The sequence below is a fragment of the Heptranchias perlo genome, chromosome 7 (genome assembly GCF_035084215.1).
Source record: "Heptranchias perlo isolate sHepPer1 chromosome 7, sHepPer1.hap1, whole genome shotgun sequence".
NCBI classification, from domain to species: domain Eukaryota; kingdom Metazoa; phylum Chordata; class Chondrichthyes; order Hexanchiformes; family Hexanchidae; genus Heptranchias; species Heptranchias perlo.
This window is the reverse complement of record NC_090331.1, coordinates 97,152,357-97,171,355: the sequence shown is the minus strand read 5'-3', so window position 1 is coordinate 97,171,355 and position 18,999 is coordinate 97,152,357. Positions and strand designations below refer to the sequence as shown.

General features: G+C 44.3%; 1 protein-coding gene across 2 annotated transcripts in view; it reads left to right on the top strand.

The window, feature by feature from the left end:
* The window catches only part of kansl1l (KAT8 regulatory NSL complex subunit 1-like), a 104,877-nt gene that overhangs the window by 37,017 nt on the left and 48,861 nt on the right, over positions 1-18,999 (top strand). The window lies entirely within an intron of this gene.

Here is an 18,999-nt window from a genome sequence, read left to right as displayed (position 1 = left end):
GGTTAAATTCAATTTACTTTTGTAATACTCAAAGAATTAAGTAACTCAAGTATCTCAGAGGTACATTGCCCCTTTAATTATCAGCCCGCCGGCTTTAAGTGGGGATGGGACTTCAGGGTGTCTATTGCGTGTGCATCCAAACACGCCTGGGTTAAACCCAGAAGTGGGCGCATTGGAGCCAGGATGCGGTCCCACTCCAAAAAGTTTATTTTAACCTCCCACCCGACCTCAACCCACCCGTTCTTGGGGGTTAAAGTTACCCCCAATGTGTGGGTCATGCCAGTTTTCACATTGTAACTTGAATGATAAACAAGTCATATCTGCATTCTTTGTGGTATACGTAAGGAAAAAAACTGATTATCAGGCAGTGCAATTTTTAAAAACATCTCCTGATGGCTTAGTGGGTAAAGGCAATGCCTGGTGGAGCAATAAGGTGGGTAATTTTAACCCCACAATGACAGGCGGCAGAGGGTCGAGTGGGGTGTTAAATTGTTAAAAATGTGAAACCCGACCGTAACCTGCCACGAACGCACCTACTTCCAGTTTTACTGTGACGGGTTGGTGGTCGGCCGAGTAACCCGCTCTGGAGAGGAGGGTAAGTGATTTTAACGTGTTAATGAGGCTGCGTTCCACAGATTTTAACAGCCATTTGAATGGAATGGCTGTGGGCCAGGTTTCCCAGAGCTCATAGAAAACAGGAGCAGGAGTAGGCCATTCGGCCCTTCGAGCCTGCTCCGCCATTCAATATGATCATGGCTGATCCTCTATCTTAATACCATATTCCCGCTCTCTCCCCATACCCCTTGATGCCTTTTGTGTCTAGAAATCTATCTAGCTCCTTCTTAAATATATTCAGTGACTTAGCCTCCACAGCCTTCTGTGATAGAGAATTCCACAGGTTCACCACCCTCTGAGGGAAGAAATTTCTCCTCATCTCAGTCCTAAATGTCCTACCCCGTATCCTGAGACTGTGACCCCTCATTCTGGACCCCCCAGCCAGGGGAAACATCCTCCCTGCATCCAGTCTGTCTAGCCCTGTCAGAATTTTATGTTTCAATGAGATCCCCTCTTATTCTTCTAAAGTCGAGTGAATACAGGCCGAGTCGACCCAATCTCTCCTCATATGACAGTCCTGCCATCCCAGAGATCAGTCTGGTGAACCTTCGCTGCACTCCCTCTATGGCAAGTATATCCTTTCTTAGGTAAGGAGACCAAAACTGCACAAAATACTCCAGGTGTGGTCTCACCAAGACCCTGTATAACTGCAGTAAGACATCCTTGCTCCTGTATTCAAATCCTCTTGCAATGAAGGCCAACATACCATTTGCCTTCCTACCTGCTTGCTGCACCTGCCACCCCGAAAAAGACCCATTTATTCCTACTCTCTGTTTCCTGTCTGTTAACCAATTTTCAATCCATGCCAGTATATTACCCGCATCCCATGTGCTTATGTGGGACTTTATCAAAGGCCTTCTGAAAATCCAAATAAAGCACATCCACTGGTTCTCCCCTATCTATTCTACCAGTTACATCCTCAAAAAACTCCAGTAAGTTTGTCAAACATGATTTCCCTTTCATAAATCCATGGTGACTTTGTCTAATCCCATTGATGTTTTCTAAGTGTCCTGTTAAATCATCCTTTATAATAGACTCCAGCATTTTCCCTACTACTGATGTTAGTAGTAGGGAAAATAGTCTGTAGTTCCCTGTTTTCTCTCTCCCTCCTTTTTTAAATAGTGGGGTTACATTTGCCACCCTCCAATCTGCAGGAACCATTCCATAATCTATAGAATTTTGGCAGATGACAACTAATGCATCCACTATTTCCATGGCTACCTCTTTTAGTACTCTGGGATGCAGATTATCAGGTCCTTGAGATTTATCAGCTTTCAGTCCCATTAATTTCTCCAGCACTATTTTTTCTACTAATACCAATTTCCTTTAATTTCCTTTTCACTAGACCTTTGTTTCCCTAGCATTTCTGGGAAGTTATTTGTGTCCTCTTCCGTGAAGTATTTGTTTAATTGCTCTGCCATTTCCTTGTTCCCCATTATAAATTCTCCCATTTCTGATTGTAAGGGACCTACATTTGTCTTCACTAATCTTTTTCTTTTTACATACTTGTAGAAGCTTTTACAGTCCACTTTTATGTTCCTTGCAAGTTTACTCTCATACTCTCTTTTTCCCCTCTTAATCAATCTCTTGGTCCTTTTTTGCTGAATTCTAAACTGCTCCCAATCCTCAGGCTTGCTACTTTTTCTGGCAACTTTATATAACTCCTCTTTGGATCTAATACTACCCTTAATTTCTTTTATTAGCCATGGTTGGGCTGCTTTTCCTTTTGTATTTTTGTGCCAGACAGGAATGTATAATTGTTGCAATTCATACATTCGTTCCTTAAACGTTAGCCATTGCCTATCCACCATCATGTCTTTTAATGAAGCTTCCCAACTCACTCCTCATACCTTCGTAGTTTCCTTCGTTTAGATTTAGGACTCTAGTTTCAGATTGGACTACTTCACTTTCCATCTTAATGAAGAATTCTATCATGTTATGGTCACTCTTCCCTAAAGGACCCCGCACAACAAGATTATTAATTAACCCCTTCTCATTGCACAATACCCAATCTAGGATAGCCTGTTCCCTGGTTGGCTCCTCAACGTACTGGTCTAAAAAACCATCTCATACACACTTCATCCTCCACGGGAAACGCAGCAACTAAAGGGAGATAGGAGATGCCGGATCCAGCGGATAAGTGTGTTCCCAGCACTGCTTGTGGGCCAGGAGGAGCAGGAGTGCTTCCCCCAGCCTCTCAGGCAAACCTTCTGACGTGATCTGTGTCCCACTCCTGGGAGCTTACCCTCCTTCTCATTATCTTAACCCCCCGCGATCTTGCCCCCCCCCCCCAGCGATCTTGCTCACCCCCGGGATCAGAGTGGGGTCCCCGGAGGTTTGGGGGAGTGGTCCAGGCAACATTATTTTTTAGGTATGTTTATTTACTTTTTTTTTTACAATGGGCAATGTAATTTTATTTGATTTAGTTTGTCTATTTTTCCCTAATCTGGTTTCACCATGCGTGAATCAGAAGCTGCCAGGTAACGTTAAAATCTTTTTAAGTATCCAATACACAAAACATAAACTACCTTAAGTACCTTAATGAGGTACATTTGCCCCTTTAATTATCGGCCCACCAAATTTAAATGGGGGCAGGACTTACTGGTGACTGATGTGCGCACACACACAGATTTGCCTGAGTCTCATTCAAAAATGTGCAGGTTCCGGCCGGGATGTCTGCTCCCAAAAACAATGATTTTGATTACCCCCTCCCACCCTCAACCCACCCGTTTTTCCCTTTTAAAATCCTGCCCCTGGTATCTGCTGTCCACATGCATAGAAACCTGCCTGGGTTAAACCCAGAAGTGGTCGAGTTGGAGCCGGGATGCGGTTAGTAATTATACCCTCTATACCAAAGTCCAGGTCATTAATATGTATCAGAAAGAGCAGTGGTCCTAATACTGACCCCTGGGGAACACCACGGCATAAAAAGTAGTATAGTAATAGCTCCTGTATTCTCTAATTCTTACCAAATAGATTCTGTCTTTGACCCCTCAAGTACATCATCCCTTTCCAGTGCTGTAACAGTATCTTTGATCAATACTGCCATCCCCTCTTTTTTCCGTTTCCTGTTTTTCCTGAATACCTTGTAACCAGGAAGAGTTCCCATTCACAAACAGTTGCATTGCTATAAACTGTTTGCACTCCATCTCTGCATATTTATAGCTGTGTTTTAACATTAAAATGATGCATAGATGCAATTTATGAGTAGGTGCACAAAATGGACCCTGTTAGTTGCAGTAGTTGTATGGTGGGGATTGTGTATTAATTGAGGGCCTTGGCTATATGACAGTCCCTTACATTAACACGAAAAGTGCTTGGCTCATAAATGGCATGCTTATAGCAAAGGTTAAGTTTACCTCTAAACATTGTTCCTGGTGGCTGAATTTATTAACAGTGTCTTCTGGGTAATCAATGTAAAGAATGTGGGCAAAATGCCATGTCCCTTGTGGATTCATTTTAAAGTGGAGACTATACCATTCAGGTATGTAGCTTTTCTTATTCATTATTCACTTAAGAGACAGTTTGATTTAGGCTAGATGCTGATTCCTTTTAGTAAATATAAATGCTGCCTAATGTAAATTTCTCATAATTTGCATTAATGAGGGGGGAGAGACAAATAATTACTGTTGCGTGGAATATTTCAGAAGGCTAGAAGTTTATTGAAACTGATATTTAATAATCCTGTTTACATCTTAATCATTAACTTATGCCACAATGTGCTGTTTAGTTTAAGGGTATAGAGTTGTGGCATAAGTTACCAGAGTGAAATAAAAGGACTGCCTGCCTTCCCTTACACTCTGGAAATGCTCTTCTTTTATAGTTACACTTAGAAGTATGGATACTCAAACATGAATGGAAATTTGGCCACCAGAATCTTACATTGATATTTTGTGCCAGTTCCAATGTTAATGTTTAATATGCTGTTTAGTTTAAGGTTTACAGAGTTTGCCAGAATTAATTGAACTTACTGAGTCCTCTGATGGTTTGGTGAGTTTATTGAATGAGTAGCTTAGCCATACAGACCAAAGAGGTCTCATACTCGAGCCCTGATCTCTGCTAAAGTAGCTGATCATGTCCAGGCAGCAGTAGGGCACTCAATTGGCCTTAATGTCCCATCAGGTGAGGATAAGATTGGGCTTGGCCATCGTTTCCCCTGCAGTTGAATAACCTGCTGACACATGAAGAATGGCCACTTGGGGCGAGGTACTGGGGAGAACCCTGGAGACTGGGAACTGTACGCCAGCAAGAGTGATTACCTTTAGGAGAGGAGGAAGGGGTATTACAAAATACCGTCCTTAGTAACTGCTATCTGAATCATGATGAACACATGGGTGTTGAGTAGGTTACAGTTGAGGGTAGACAGCTTTATTGAAGGGCAAGGTAACCTTGAGATCTTTTTCATTAGATAAAAACACCCACCATTGAGTCTGAATTTCAGTGTATCCATACAGGGAGAAATAATAGTGCCCTTGTTCATTTTTTAAGTTGCACTATTACAAGTTGAATTTCTCTACATTTTTAATTTGTTCTGTTAAAGTTAATGTTGGCAGGTAAACAACATAAAGGTGCTTTTCTGCAGTTTCTACAAGGGCTGCATTCTGAAATATTAGATAGTTTGGGGCACTGATGCTGAGTTTTCTGCTTACAATAGGGATATTAGATATGCAGCCTGCCATATATATAACTGATCAGAGTTTCTGGTCGACGTAATTTGCAAACTCCCGTTAGAAAACAAGCTGGAAGTAGATTGCTGCTTAAATCATGATTACTGTTTCTTTCCTTTGATGTGTTTGCCAAGTAACCCAGGCTCCATACAGAATCTTTTGTGTCTGATGGCCTGTTACAATATTACAATTTTAAATTATGGGTTTCTCACACATTAAATTGCTATATCTTCTAGATGGAAACAGCTGTCTAATTGGCTATTTTAACCATCCAGAAACAATTCTTTGTTACTGGTTTACTAGCAGCAGGAATTACATCCAACAGTAACTTCTTTTGTACAAAAAATTTTTTGAAAGATTTGAAAATTATTTTTTAACTGCATCTTGTACATTTTTTTAAAACTTATGTATTGTCTGTGGGATAATAAATGCAATTTTCCTGCTGGTGGTAGATAAAACAGTAAGAAAGAAAGCAAGAACTTGAATTTATATACTGACTTTCACATCCTTCAGATGTCTCGAACCCTTCACAGTCAGTGAATGTTTTTGAAGTGTAGTCACAGTTGTTATTTAGGCAAATGTGGCAGCAAATTTGTGCACAGTAAAGTCCCACAGATGAATGACCAGTTATTCTGTTTTCAGGCAGATGGGGCCTTGGTTTAACAGCCTATTTGAAGGATACAAACAGCACTTCCACAGTATTGCACTGAACTATTGGCCTGAATTAATGTGCTCAAGTCCTGAAGTAGAACTTAAAACTCAGAACCTTGTGTCTCGGAGATGAGAGTGCTGCCATTGTTTCTTAGCGGTAACTGGGGATTATACCTGGATGAAAGCACTAAACACGTGCATCTGTGTGGCATGTGATTATTCACTTATATCTGAGTAGCTGTGCAAGAAAGGAAGGTGTGTGGTACTACTGCTGATCAGATCACTGGAAATCTTGATTTCTCTTGCAACAGCTAAAACTAAAACAAAGTCAGCTCTCTGGGCCAATGCGATACCCTTGAGTTTAGAAGATTAAGGGGTGATCTGATCGAGATGTTTAAAATGTTAAAAGGATTCGATAGGGTAGATACAGAGAAACTATTTCCTCTGGTGGGGAAATCAAGAATGATGGTGCAGAACCTTAAAATTAGAGCTAAGCCATTCAGGAGCAAAATCAGGAAGCACTTTTTCACAAAAAGGGTAGTAGAAATCTGGAACCCACTTCCCCAAAAGGCTATGGATGCTGGGTCAATTGAAGCTTTCTAGACTGAGATCGATAGATTTTTATTAGGTAAGAGAATCAAGGAATGTGGAGCAAAGGCGGGTAAATGGAATTGAGGTACAGATCAGCCATGATCTAATTGAATGGCGGAACAGGCTCGAGGGGCTGAATGTCCTTCTCCTGTTCTTAATGTTCCTATGATGGTAATTACAGCTTGTTTTCCAAAGGGAAGGACTTCAGGGGGAATGACAGAACATGTTTAATAACAAGATCTCAAAAATTGAAGGAACATTACTGCATAGGATACATTACAGTCCACCACTCCCTGGTAGCAGCTGGAAAAAATCTGGAAGCTTGGCTCGGTTTGCAGCACACCTCACCTCTGAGTCAGAATTTTGTTGGTTCAAGCCCCGCTCCAGGACTAGAGCACATACTTAAACCTAATTCTGAGGGAGTGCTGCATTGCCAAGGCCCTCTCTGTCTGTTATGGTGGTTCAAATGGGAATTAAAGATTTTGTGGCACTATTTAGAGAAGAGCAGGAATTTCTGCCTTCTCAACATTCCTTCCCTTGCTAACACCCTCAAAAACAGATTAATTAGCCACTTGTCTAATTGCTGTTTGTGGGATTTTGCTATGAATAAAAAGTCATTCTAGACAGATGTGAAAAGGTGCTATATTAATAGGTGTCAGCCTTGGCTCAGTGCTAACACTCTCACCTTGGAGTCGGAAGGTTGTGGGTACAAGCCCTGCTGCAGAGACTTGATCACAAAATCTGGCAGTTCTAAAGGAGTGCTGGTGTCCTGGCCAACATTTATCACTCAGCCAACATCACTAAAACAGATCATCTGGCCATTTATCTCATTGCAGTTTGTGGGACTTTGCTTTGCGCAAATTGGCCGCTGCGTTTCCCTACATTACAGCAGTGACTACACTTCAAAAATACTTAATTGGCTGTGAAGCGCTTTGAAATGTCCTGAGGTTACCCTCTTGCGCATTCCGGATTTTAATCGCTCCACCATTGGCGGCCGTGCCTTCAGCTGCCTAGATCCTATGCTCTGGAATTCCCTCCCTAAACCTCTCCTCCTCTCCACCTCTCTCTCCTCCTTTAAGACACTCCTTAAAACCTACCTCTTTGACCAAGCTTTTGGTCACCTGTCCTAATATCTCCTTAAGTGGCTCAGTGTCAAATTTTGTTTGATAATCACTCCTGTGAAGTGCCTTAGGACATTTTACTACATTAAAGGTGCTATATAAATGCAAATTGTTGTTATGAAAGGCGCTATATAAATGCAACTCTTTTCTTTCCTTCCTCCCTTCCTTTCTGTTTCAACATTAAAGAGACAAAAATACTGTTCTTGGGAGTACTGCATTTACTGATGATAAATGCTGTACTGGGGGATATTACAGTTACGGTGAGCGGGTTGCATGGTGAGAGAATCTTGAGTGGGGTGTCTAATCAAGCTAAATACTTGGTGGGAAATAACTTATTCTATACAAGAATAGAATAAGGGAAGGGAGAGTAACAGCAACTCTGGCTGCATATGGAAAGCTTACTCCTTTATCAACGTATGGAGGCAAAACTTCAGAAGTGTGTGGGTATAAGAGCAAGAGAGAACTGGGGGAAAATCCTAGTGAGGGAGTCATGTGCCTGGATTTTGATTCGGAGCCCAGAAGAGTGCGTGGTAAATTTACCGAACACAAAACCCGGAAGTGAAGTTAGCGGGTCGGAATCTGCAATCACAACTCAATTGAATGATAAAAATTTTACATCCGGGTGTCGCGCCCGGCAGCTTGCCCAATTAACAGGCGGGCTGCCAATTGGGTGGGAAAGGAGCCGGGGCAGAGGTGGGATTGGAGTCTTTGGAGGTTGGGTGGGTGGGGGGCAATTGTGGAGGGGGTGAGAACACGGCCTTGTGTGTGGGTGGAGCTGGGGGGCTCTCGGACACGGGTGGGGCTCTCGGACACGGGTGGGGGCCGGGAGGTGGGGCTCTCGGACACGGGTGGGAGCCCGGGGGGTGGGGCTCTCGGACACGGGTGGGGGCCGGGGGGGGTGGGGCTCTCGGACACGGGTGGGGGCCGGGGTGTGGGGCTCTCGGACACGGGTGGGGGCCGGGGGTGGGGCTCTCGGACACGGGTGGGGGCCGGGGGGTGGGGCTCTCGGACACGGGTGGGGGCCGGGGGGTCGGGCTCTCGGACACGGGTGGGGGCCGGGGGGTGGGGCTCTCGGACACGGGTGGGGGCCGGGGGGTGGGGCTCTCGGACACGGGTGGGAGCCGGGGGGTGGGGCTCTCGGACACGGGTGGGGGCCGGGGGGTGGGGCTCTCGGACACGGGTGGGGGCCGGGGGGTGGGGCTCTCGGACACGGGTGGGGGCCGGGGGGTGGGGCTCTCGGACACGGGTGGGGGCCGGGGGGTGGGGCTCTCGGACACGGGTGGGGACCGGGGGGTGGGGCTCTCGGACACGGGTGGGGGCCGGGGGGTGGGGCTCTCGGACACGGGTGGGGGCCGGGGGGTGGGGCTCTCGGACACGGGTGGGGGCCGGGGGTGGGGCTCTCGGACACGGGTGGGGGCCGGGGGTGGGGCTCTCGGACACAGGTGGGGGCCGGGGGGTGGGGCTCTCGGACACGGGTGGGGGCGGGTCGGGGGGGGCTCTCGGACACGGGTGGGGGCGGGTCGGGGGGGGCTCTCGGACACGGGTGGGGGCGGGTCGGGGGGGGGCTCTCGGACACGGGTCGGGGGGGCTCTCGGACACGGGTGGGGGCGGGTCGGGGGGGGCTCTCGGACACGGGTGGGGGCGGGTCGGAGGGGGCTGTCGGACACGGGTGGGGGCGGGTCGGAGGGGGCTGTCGGACACGGGTGGGGCGGGTCGGAGGGGGCTGTCGGACACGGGTGGGGGCTGGTCGGGGGCTGTCGGACACGGGTGGGGGCGGGTCGGAGGGGGCTGTCGGACACGGGTGGGGGCGGGTCGATGGGGCTGTCGGACACGGGTGGGGGCGTGTCGGTGGGGCTGTCGGACACGGGTGGGGGCGGGTCGGGGGGGGCTCTCGGACACGGGTGGGGGGGTTCGGGGGGCGCTCTCGGACACGGGTGGGGGGGGTCGGGGGGCGCTCTCGGACACGGGTGGGAGGGGTCGGGGGGGCTCTCGGACACGGGTCGGGGGGGGCTCTCGGACACGGGTGGGGGGGTCGGGGGGTCTCTCGGACACGGGTGGGGGGGTCGGGGGGTCTCTCGGACACGGGTGGGGGGGTCGGGGGGATCTCTCGGACACGGGTGGGGGGGTCGGGGGGGGCTCTCGGACACGGATGGGGGGGTCGGGAGGGGTCTCGGACACGAGTGGTGGAGGGGGGGGGGCCTGGGAGGTCTCGGACACGAGGGGCGGTGGGAGGGTCTCGGACATGGGTGGGGGTGGGGAGAGGTCTCAGACTGCGGGATGTGCTCGGACATCCTTGGGGGAGAGTGGGGGGGGGTCTGATTGTGGTAGGTAAGTTTGTTGGGCCTGGAAGGAACACTCCTGACCCTCCTCGCCCACAAACTGTGAAATAAAGGCACTTATTATTCTGCCCTTCTCGCCTCCTTTTCACTGCCGAGATTCACAAGCCCCAGGAAACCCGCATTAGAGGCATTAACTTTAAAGTTAAGTCAAATTCAATGTAAAAAGACCTACTTAACGTCTTACACGGATATTATAAATACCCGCCCGCCTGAACTAATTAAGGTCCCGACTGTGGTGACTTGGTTCCTCACACGCATCCAAAAGGCGCGAAGGAGCCGGACTGCGGACGTGCTCCAAAAATCAAATATTTTAACTACCTGCCCTCAACTCACCCATTCTTGGGGGTTAAAATTCTCCCCACTGTTTCTTTCTGCAAGATAGTGAGCAAAGAAATGCCTTTAATAACTTCTGATTTTTTATTTTTGCACCATTACTTGTTGCTTTGAGATAGTCTTGTCTTCAGTTAATTTTAAATATCTCCCTTGGTCAGAGTTTGACATTCCTCTCTTCTGGATGTTAAAACAGCTGAGACATGTCTGTGAATGTTATGACCAAAGATACAGTCATCCTGTACTGATTTTAATTGTCGTCTAACATGTTTGCAAAGGGAGCGAAAAGGATTAAGTAGCAGTAAATATTGGATACTAAATCTTGCCTTAGAACATGGTGTCAGCTTATTAGGAAAGCATTCTCATGGTCCCTTTTCCTGTTCCGTGGCATTGAATATGGTCAGTCAAAAATCACCGACCCATCAACAAGAGAATCTAACTTGCATATTTTTTTCTTCTATATTTTCCCCCTCCTGTCTTGACTTTTACTGAGGTGCAGTTAAACAGGTGCTCCCAGCCCTCTGGTACTTTGGCCGAGTGCCTGTTTCTCACTGATGAGCTTGAGTGGTAGCAGGCTAATCGTTTGTGGGGAGCATCGCAGTCTAGCCTGATTCTGTCTTCTGTTGATATTTCCAAGCAGGGGTAACTGAGTAGCAACTGTGACTGAATTTTACCCAGGGCCACTGAGGCTCTTGAGTGCTTTCTCAGCTGATCAGTTAATTCAGCACAGAATTGATCCTGGGACCTGCTGGTATGGCTTAGTACACCTGCCCAAATTACATTTTACCTTTTGATGTTCCTTCTATTACTAGAAATGTGTTGCATTGAGACATACAGTTCCAGTTGTTTTGTGGTAGGGTAGAACAGCACATAGGAGCATCAGTGGCAGTGCTATAGAGTGACACAACTGAGATTTGTTTCCCAATCTCTGCTGCATCATTTTGTGGAGATGCCAGACAGAGACTTGGTATCTCCCAACAGCAAGCAAAGGAAAATCAGAGAGTCACTGTGACATGCTTCCCAGTTCCTAGTTCAAGAGCAGCGTAAACAATGCTTTCGGCGCAGAACACTGCCCGCCTTCGTAGCTGCAGGATGTGTGTGCCCTGGAGAAAGCAGAAGGTGAGCAAAATGGGGAACAGTAGAAATCAGTACATTTTTGTCTAAAATTTCCTTGGTATTAGCTTCTTTAATTCTGACGTGGTGCATAAGGGGTGAAAATAGCTTTTGTCACTAAAGAATGTTCCAGGTCATTTTGATCTGTCAGTTTGTCTGAAAAGCAAGTGTTCCAGGGAGAAGCCAGGCCTCTGATTTCAAATACAAACATTCAATATGTGCTTAATTGGCAGATCCTTTTTAACAGTCAGTTATTTAAATTTGTGAATCCCAAGTCACTGTTTTGAAGGTATTTATCAGGTCTATCTGAAAGTTTGATCCGGAGCCTTCAAAGAGAGACTTGTCAGTCTTGAATCTCAGAAGAGAATTAGTTAAGCTAAATAACTTTTATAGTTGGTGAGGAAAGGATAAAGAATTACTATGTAAAAAAAATCAATTGCAATATAGCTTGGCACAAGAGTTGCAAAATATATATTATTTTCTATTATTTGAGGGAACTAGTAAAGTTTAACAACAAAATTTGTGTTACTGTTGTCATTTCCTTTATTTATTACTGATAAAGCCATTGCCTTTGGTCCCCGCCACAAACTCCGTTCCCTAGCCACCAACTCCATCCCTCTCCCTGGCCACTCTCTGAGGCTGAACCAGACTGTTCGCAACCTTGGCGTCCTATTTGACCCTAAGGTGAGCTTCCGACCCCATATTCACTCGATCAACAAGACCACCTACTTCCACCTCTGCAACACATCCCTCTCCGCCCCTGCATCAGCTCATCTGATGAAACCCTCATCCATGCCTTTGTTACCTCTAGACTTGATAATTCCAATGCTCTCCTTGGCCGGCCTCCAATCTTCCACGCTACATAAACTTGAGCTCATCCAAAACTCTTCTGCCGTATCCTAATTCACACCAAGTCCCGTTCACCCATCACCCCTGTGCTCGCTGACCTACATTGGCTCCCGGTCCAGCAATGCCTCGATTTTAAAATTGTCATCCTTGTTTTCAAATCCCTCCATGGCCTCACCCCTCCCTAACTCTGTAACCTCCTCCAGCCCTACAACCCTCTTGAGTTCGCTCCGTTCCTCTTATGCATCCCTGATTTTAATCACTCCGCCATTGGCGGCCGTGCCTTCAGCTGCCTAGGCCCTAAGCTCTGCAATTCCCACCCTAAACTCTCTGCCGCTCTGCCTCTCTACCTCTCCATCTTCCTTTAAGACACTCCTTAAAGCCTATCTCTTTGACCAAGCTTTTCATTATCTGTCCTAATATCTCCTTATGTGGCTCGGTGTCAAATTTTGTTTGATAATTGCTCCTGTGAAGCGCCTTGGGATGTTTTACTACGTTAAAGGCACTATATAAATGCAAGCTGTTGTTATTGTTTAACAGATTTGTTGATAATAAAAGTCTTAAACAAGGTCTAGTATAGCTTTTCTATACTGGCTTCTAAAGATGAGCAGGATCCTGTGGAGGCACAGGATGGAACTTGTAGCTGAGGTAATGTAAAGAAGGTTTCTCTGCTCATTATCCCAGGCAGGCGATGAAAGTTATAAGGGCAAGTGAAAACACTTGAGGTTGTAGAGAACAAGGGCTCACCTATAAAAGTAACCTAAAACATGGAAGGAAAAATATCTGGAGTGAAAATGTGCCAGTAATATTACCTTAAAAAACAATTCTGTTCGACATACAGGTCATATATTATCATTGAAGGTGCCAGGCAAAAAATATTGGAAAAGTACTGTCCCAACAGTAATGAATCATAGAACGATACAGCACAGAAGAAGGAGGACATTCGGCCCATCGTGCCTGTGCTGGCTCTTTGAAAGAGCTATCCAATTGATCCCACTCCCTGCTCTTTCCTCATAGCCCTGAAAATTTCTCCCTTTCAAGTATTTATCCAATTCCCTTTTGAAAGTTACTATTGCCACCGCCCTTTCTGATGGTGCATTCCAGATCATAACAACTGGCTGTGTAAAAAAAATTCTCCTAATTTCCCCCCTGGATTTTTTGCCAGCTATCTTAAATCCGTGTCCTCTGGTTACGGACTCTTCTGCCAATGGAAACAGTTTCTTCCTATCTACTCTATCAAAACCCCATATAATTTTGAACACCTCTATCAAATCTCACCTTAACCTTCTCTACTGTAAGGAGAACAATCCCAGCTTCTCCAGTTTATCCAGAGAACTGAAGTCCCTCATCTCTGGCATAATTCTAGTAAATCTCCTCTGCACCCTCTCTAAGGCCTTGACATCCTTCCTAAAGCATGGTGCCCAGAATTGGACATAATACTCCAACTGATCGAAGTTTATAAGATATTAAGGGGAATGGATAGGGTGGATAGAGAGAAACTATTTCCGCTGGTTGGGGATTCTAGGAGTAGGGGGCACAGTCTAAAAATTAGAGCCAGACCTTTCAGGAGCGAGATTAGAAAACATTTCTACACACAAAGGGTGGTAGAAGTTTGGAACTCTCTTCCGCAAACAGCAATTGATACTAGCTCAATTGCTAAATTTAAATCTGAGATAGATAGCTTTTCGGCAACCAAAGGTATTAAGGGATATGGGCCAAAGGCAGGTATATAGAGCTAGATCACAGATCAGCCATGATCTTATCAAATGGCGGAGCAGGCACGAGGGGCTGAATGGCCTACTCCTGTTCCTATGAGGCCTAACTAATGATTTATAAACGTTTAGCATAACTTCCTTGTTTTTGTACTGTATGCCTCTATTTATAAAGCCCAGGATCCTGTATTTTTTTTAACAGCCGTATAAACTTGTCCTGCCACCTTTAAAGATTTCTGTATGTGAACTCCCAGGTCTCTCTGTTCCTGCACTCCCTTTAAAATTGTACCATTTAATTTATATTGCCTCTCCTAATTTTTCCTTCCAAAATGTATCACTTCACACTGCTCTGCATTAAATTTCATCTCCCATGTGTCTGCCCATTTCACCAGTCTCTATGTCCTCCTGAAGTCTGTTACTATCCTCCTCGCTGTTTACTACATTTCTAAGTTTTGTGTCATCTGCAAACGTTGAAATTATGCCACGTATACCCAAGTCCAGGTCATTAATATATAGCAGATAGTGTATAAATGGTAAATTATTGCCCTACACCATATCTTGTAATATCACAGCACTTTATATAATGTGCAATCAATTGGGACGTTTGTCCTAGTCAATGTTAATACCTTCAGTGTCCTTATGCATAACAGCAAGAAAGTAAGCATTAGTTGAAGAACTCTTTTTAAAAAAAATGTATCCTATTTATTAAATAATTGTCAAGCAGTAATTGAATTCATGGTTCAGGTGATATTCACAAACCACGCATTTTTGTTACATCGCTTGAACCTTTTAATTGAATTCTATCCTTCTCGTGTACTTGCATGCGTGTAGTATCTTATGTACAATTCACTGGGATTGGTAGCTATATGGGAAGGAACTGGGTTTCAACCAGACTGGTCTGAAATAAATTAACTGATATTTGTTCAGGCAGGCAGTTGAAATCAATTTTATTTCATTGTAATCCTCAAAGAGCTAGTTGAAGGTGACCAACACCAGGCAAGAGAAACTACAAGTAGAAATGGTATCAGGTTTCATTTCTGTTCTGTACATTGTTCACCTGAGGAAGGAGGAAGCCTCCGAAAGCTTGTGAATTTAAAATAAAATTGCTGGACTATAACTTGGTGTTGTAAAATTGTTTACAATTGTCAACCCCAGTCCATCACCGGCATCTCCACATCATGTTCTGTACTGAGTTAGGGAGGGGAAAATCAACCAGAGTTCCTACTCTTGATGGTTATCCACCAGCCCTGTTGGACATTCATCTGGATGGACATCGGGTGAGGACAGGATTGGGCTTGGTAATGAGTAGCCTGCCCATTACTACTTGGCCATGTGGTGGAACTACAAGGTTGCACTGTAACCCAGCAAGAGTTTTAAAACTCTTCTAAAAGGAGGAAAGAAATTTGGCAAAAAACCCCCCCAAAAATATACAGTCATTGTACCAATTACCAATTTACATATTGTGCACTAGTTGCTGCCAAATCAAACCTTCAAAGAACTACAGGTAATAGTTGTAGTGGGGGGGGAAAGCAAAAAAGGACGGGAAAGGGAGAAGCAGAGAAGGGAGGCCGATAGAGAACCCAACACCAATTTCCAAGCAATAGTAATTCATGTTGTCGTTCTCTGCATACAGATATGCTGCAAGCTGTGGAACAAAGTTTCCACAGCACCCTTCCAACCACCTTTATCTGTCGCCTACTCCTACTTAGTTTAATGTTTGTGTCACATTCCTACTGTTTAAATGGTGTGACTTAACGTTGTTCATTCATTCAATCTCTGATGCAAGTTATATCCAGTTTTGCAAAGTCTCTTGTGCTTCATCACATGGAACACCCCCCTGGTGATAACTGGCAAATCTCTTTCAGCTCCTGCTCTACATGTCTTGACCATAAAGTTGCCTTACATTCCATATTATTGAAACGTAGCCTACATCCACATAAGAATTTAATTTCCTTGGTAACATACTGCTGAATGTGTTTACTGAACATTCCTTTTGTGCTATTTTAATAGAAACCTGAGGACATCATACAGTGAGCCAGCAGAGGAAATTAAACCCCACCACTATAGGAAATTAAACCCCATGATGTTTAAAAAGAATCACAGTCTGAAGTTGAACTGGCTCATGGTGTAACATTGCTTTAGGTTATTTTTATACAGTTACTTACAAATGTCAAACCCACATTCCTCAGTAGGACGCACATGGACACAGTTGCTGCTCTGGGACCCACATAAACTATGAATGGGCTTTTTACTGTTAGTGACATCACTGGAAATTGCTCCTACAGGAAATTCATTAAATGTTTTAATTAAATTGAACTCCATTGTGAGAGTGTAGACTGATCAATCTCTCAATTATTTGAATGGTAAAGTAACAGTCAAGGGAATTTGAAGTCTAAACTGCAAATCAGTTCCAATTCTCTTTTGCCTATGTCGATCTCCCTTGGAAACAACTGCTTCCAACAAGTAATTAAATTAGTTGTATGGATTTAGTTTGGCTACTGAGGCATGGAGCTCTTGGGTGTACCATAAGTGCGCTCAACTTCAACTTCTAAAATATGTGAATTCAAAAATAAACTTACCATAATCACCACTGCTACAAGTTGCTTTGATATTGATTTTGTGCTGTGATGGTGTGCTGGCTCCTGAAGAGCAGGTCTTGCAGCAGACGGCAATCCAAACGGAAACTTTAAAAGGAAAACTGCAAATACATAGCAGAGCAGTCAACATCTGAAAAGGGAAAAGAAAGATCATGACAGAACTGATGAAGGGTATACACCCAAAACGTCATAACCTGTCTTTTTATAAATGCTGACTGACCTGTGTATTTGCAGCATTTCTGTTTTTATTTCTGAAAGTAAACTTGCCAGATTCACTAAAGCTGGCCGCAGGGGAGATCTGATTTTTAAAAACTGGAAACTTAAGACCTCAATTAGAGAACTGTGTACAGTATTGGGCTCTACATTATAGGAAGGATATTGAGACTGTAGAGAGGATACAACACAGATTCATCAGGATACTTGCCTGATTAGTGGTTGAGGCAGAAACTGTGTCAACATATAAGATTAGATTGGATAGGTGGATGAAGGGAAAGGAGTTGAGGAAATATGGGAACAGGGTGGGTAAATGTGATCAGAAATGTTAACTCGTGTGGTGGGTAAACATTGACATGGACTGGTTGAGCTGAATGGTCTGTTTTCGTGTTGTAACTTCTATTTATTTCACTCAGCAGGTCAAGCAGTGTCTGTGGAGAGAATAGAGGAGTGGACGTTTCAGATACGGATTCTTTGTCAAGGCCCATGCCTGAAATGTTAACTCCTTTGTTCTCACTCCACAGATGCTGTTTGACCTGCTAAGTGTTTTCAGCATTTTCTTTTTTTTTTCAGATTTCCAGCATCTGCAATTTTTTTGCCTTTTTAATAAATCAAATCTTCCTGGTCCTTGTGAACCCAGTGAGTTTATCTTGGAAATGTTGCCGGCTGCGTGAGACCAGCACGTCACGAACTAACGGTGCTAATCCAATACAAAAGCAGTTTTTGTTACCTTTTGGGACCAAACATTTGCCTCCCTCACCATTCTATATGATGGAGTCCCAAGTCTCCAATTTTAAAATGGATTTTAACACTAGCATGTTCAACCTAACTCAGGTGTGTGTCTGGAAGGTCAGCATTGTGGAGTATATGTTTGTACATTGTGTGTATCTGAACAGTGTGTGCTTATATTTAGTATTAACAACAACAATTTGTAATTGTATAGTGCCTTTAACATAGTGAAATGTCTCTTGGCACTTCACAGGAGCTTTAGTTCATTTATAGTGTTTTCTAAAGCCTAGAAATTACTGTGTGCGATATTGGTGCATTATGCATTATTTTAACTTGTAAACGAGTTAATGCCGCTGTAAAAATAACATTCACAGTTAATGTTATACAAATGCAGTTAGCATTTCTATCCTAATATCATGCACAGTCATTTAAAGGCTTATTACTGCAATAAAAATAGAAAAAGCTGGAAACAATCAGCAGTTCAGATAGCACCTGTGAAGAGAGAAACATAGGGTTAATGTTTCAGGTTGATGACCTTTTGTCACTCTTACCTCCCCCAGGATCCTGACCCTACGACTGAACATCGACCCACCATCTCCCAGAGCATCACTGACCTCATCCCCGCTGTTAAAAAGTTTTAAACCAATTCTGACTAAAGTTCATCGACCTGAAGTTAACCCTGTCTTTCTCTCTTCACAGATGCTGCCTGATGTGCTGAATGTTTTCAGCATTTTCTGTTTTTATTTGAGATTTCCAGCATCTGCAATAAAAAAAATGCATTTTTTGGGCTGAATTCATATATTTTGACAACTGCTTTTTTGTTCCTGCCATTGATGGTATTCAAATGTGTATGTCCCTCCCAGGTCTTAATCACATAATCCAAGCTGATACTTCAGTGCAGTACTAAGGGAGTTGCACTGTTAGAGGTGCTGGCTTTTGGATGAGAAGTTAAACCGAGGTCCCCTCTGCTTATTCAGGTGAACATAAAAGATCCTTTAGGCACTTTTTGAAGAAGAGCAGGGAGTTCTCCCGGTGTCCTGACCAATATTATCCCTCAACCAACATCACCAAAACAGATTAATTAAGCATTTATCTCATTACTCTTGCTGGGACCTTGCTCTGTGCAAATTGGCTGCTGTGTTTGCCTACATAATAGGAGTGCATTTCAAAATAATTCATTGGCTGTGATGTACTTTGGGATGTGCTGAGGATGTGAAAGTCTGTTTTTCTTTTTAAATGCTTACTGAAGAGCACTATGTGGAAGGATAAACTGCAGAGAAATTATTATCCAGAGGCACCATTTCTTTTATTTCCATTGTAAGTATTGAACATGGGCAGATTCGATGGGAACATAGGCTAGTTTCTGAATCAGTGAACTACCAGTTTTGCGCACAATTGATGTTGGGTTTTCTTCCTGTTAAGCTGCAGTAAGCTTAATTAAGCTTGAATGTGCGGCAGCCGGGTTCAAATTTTCA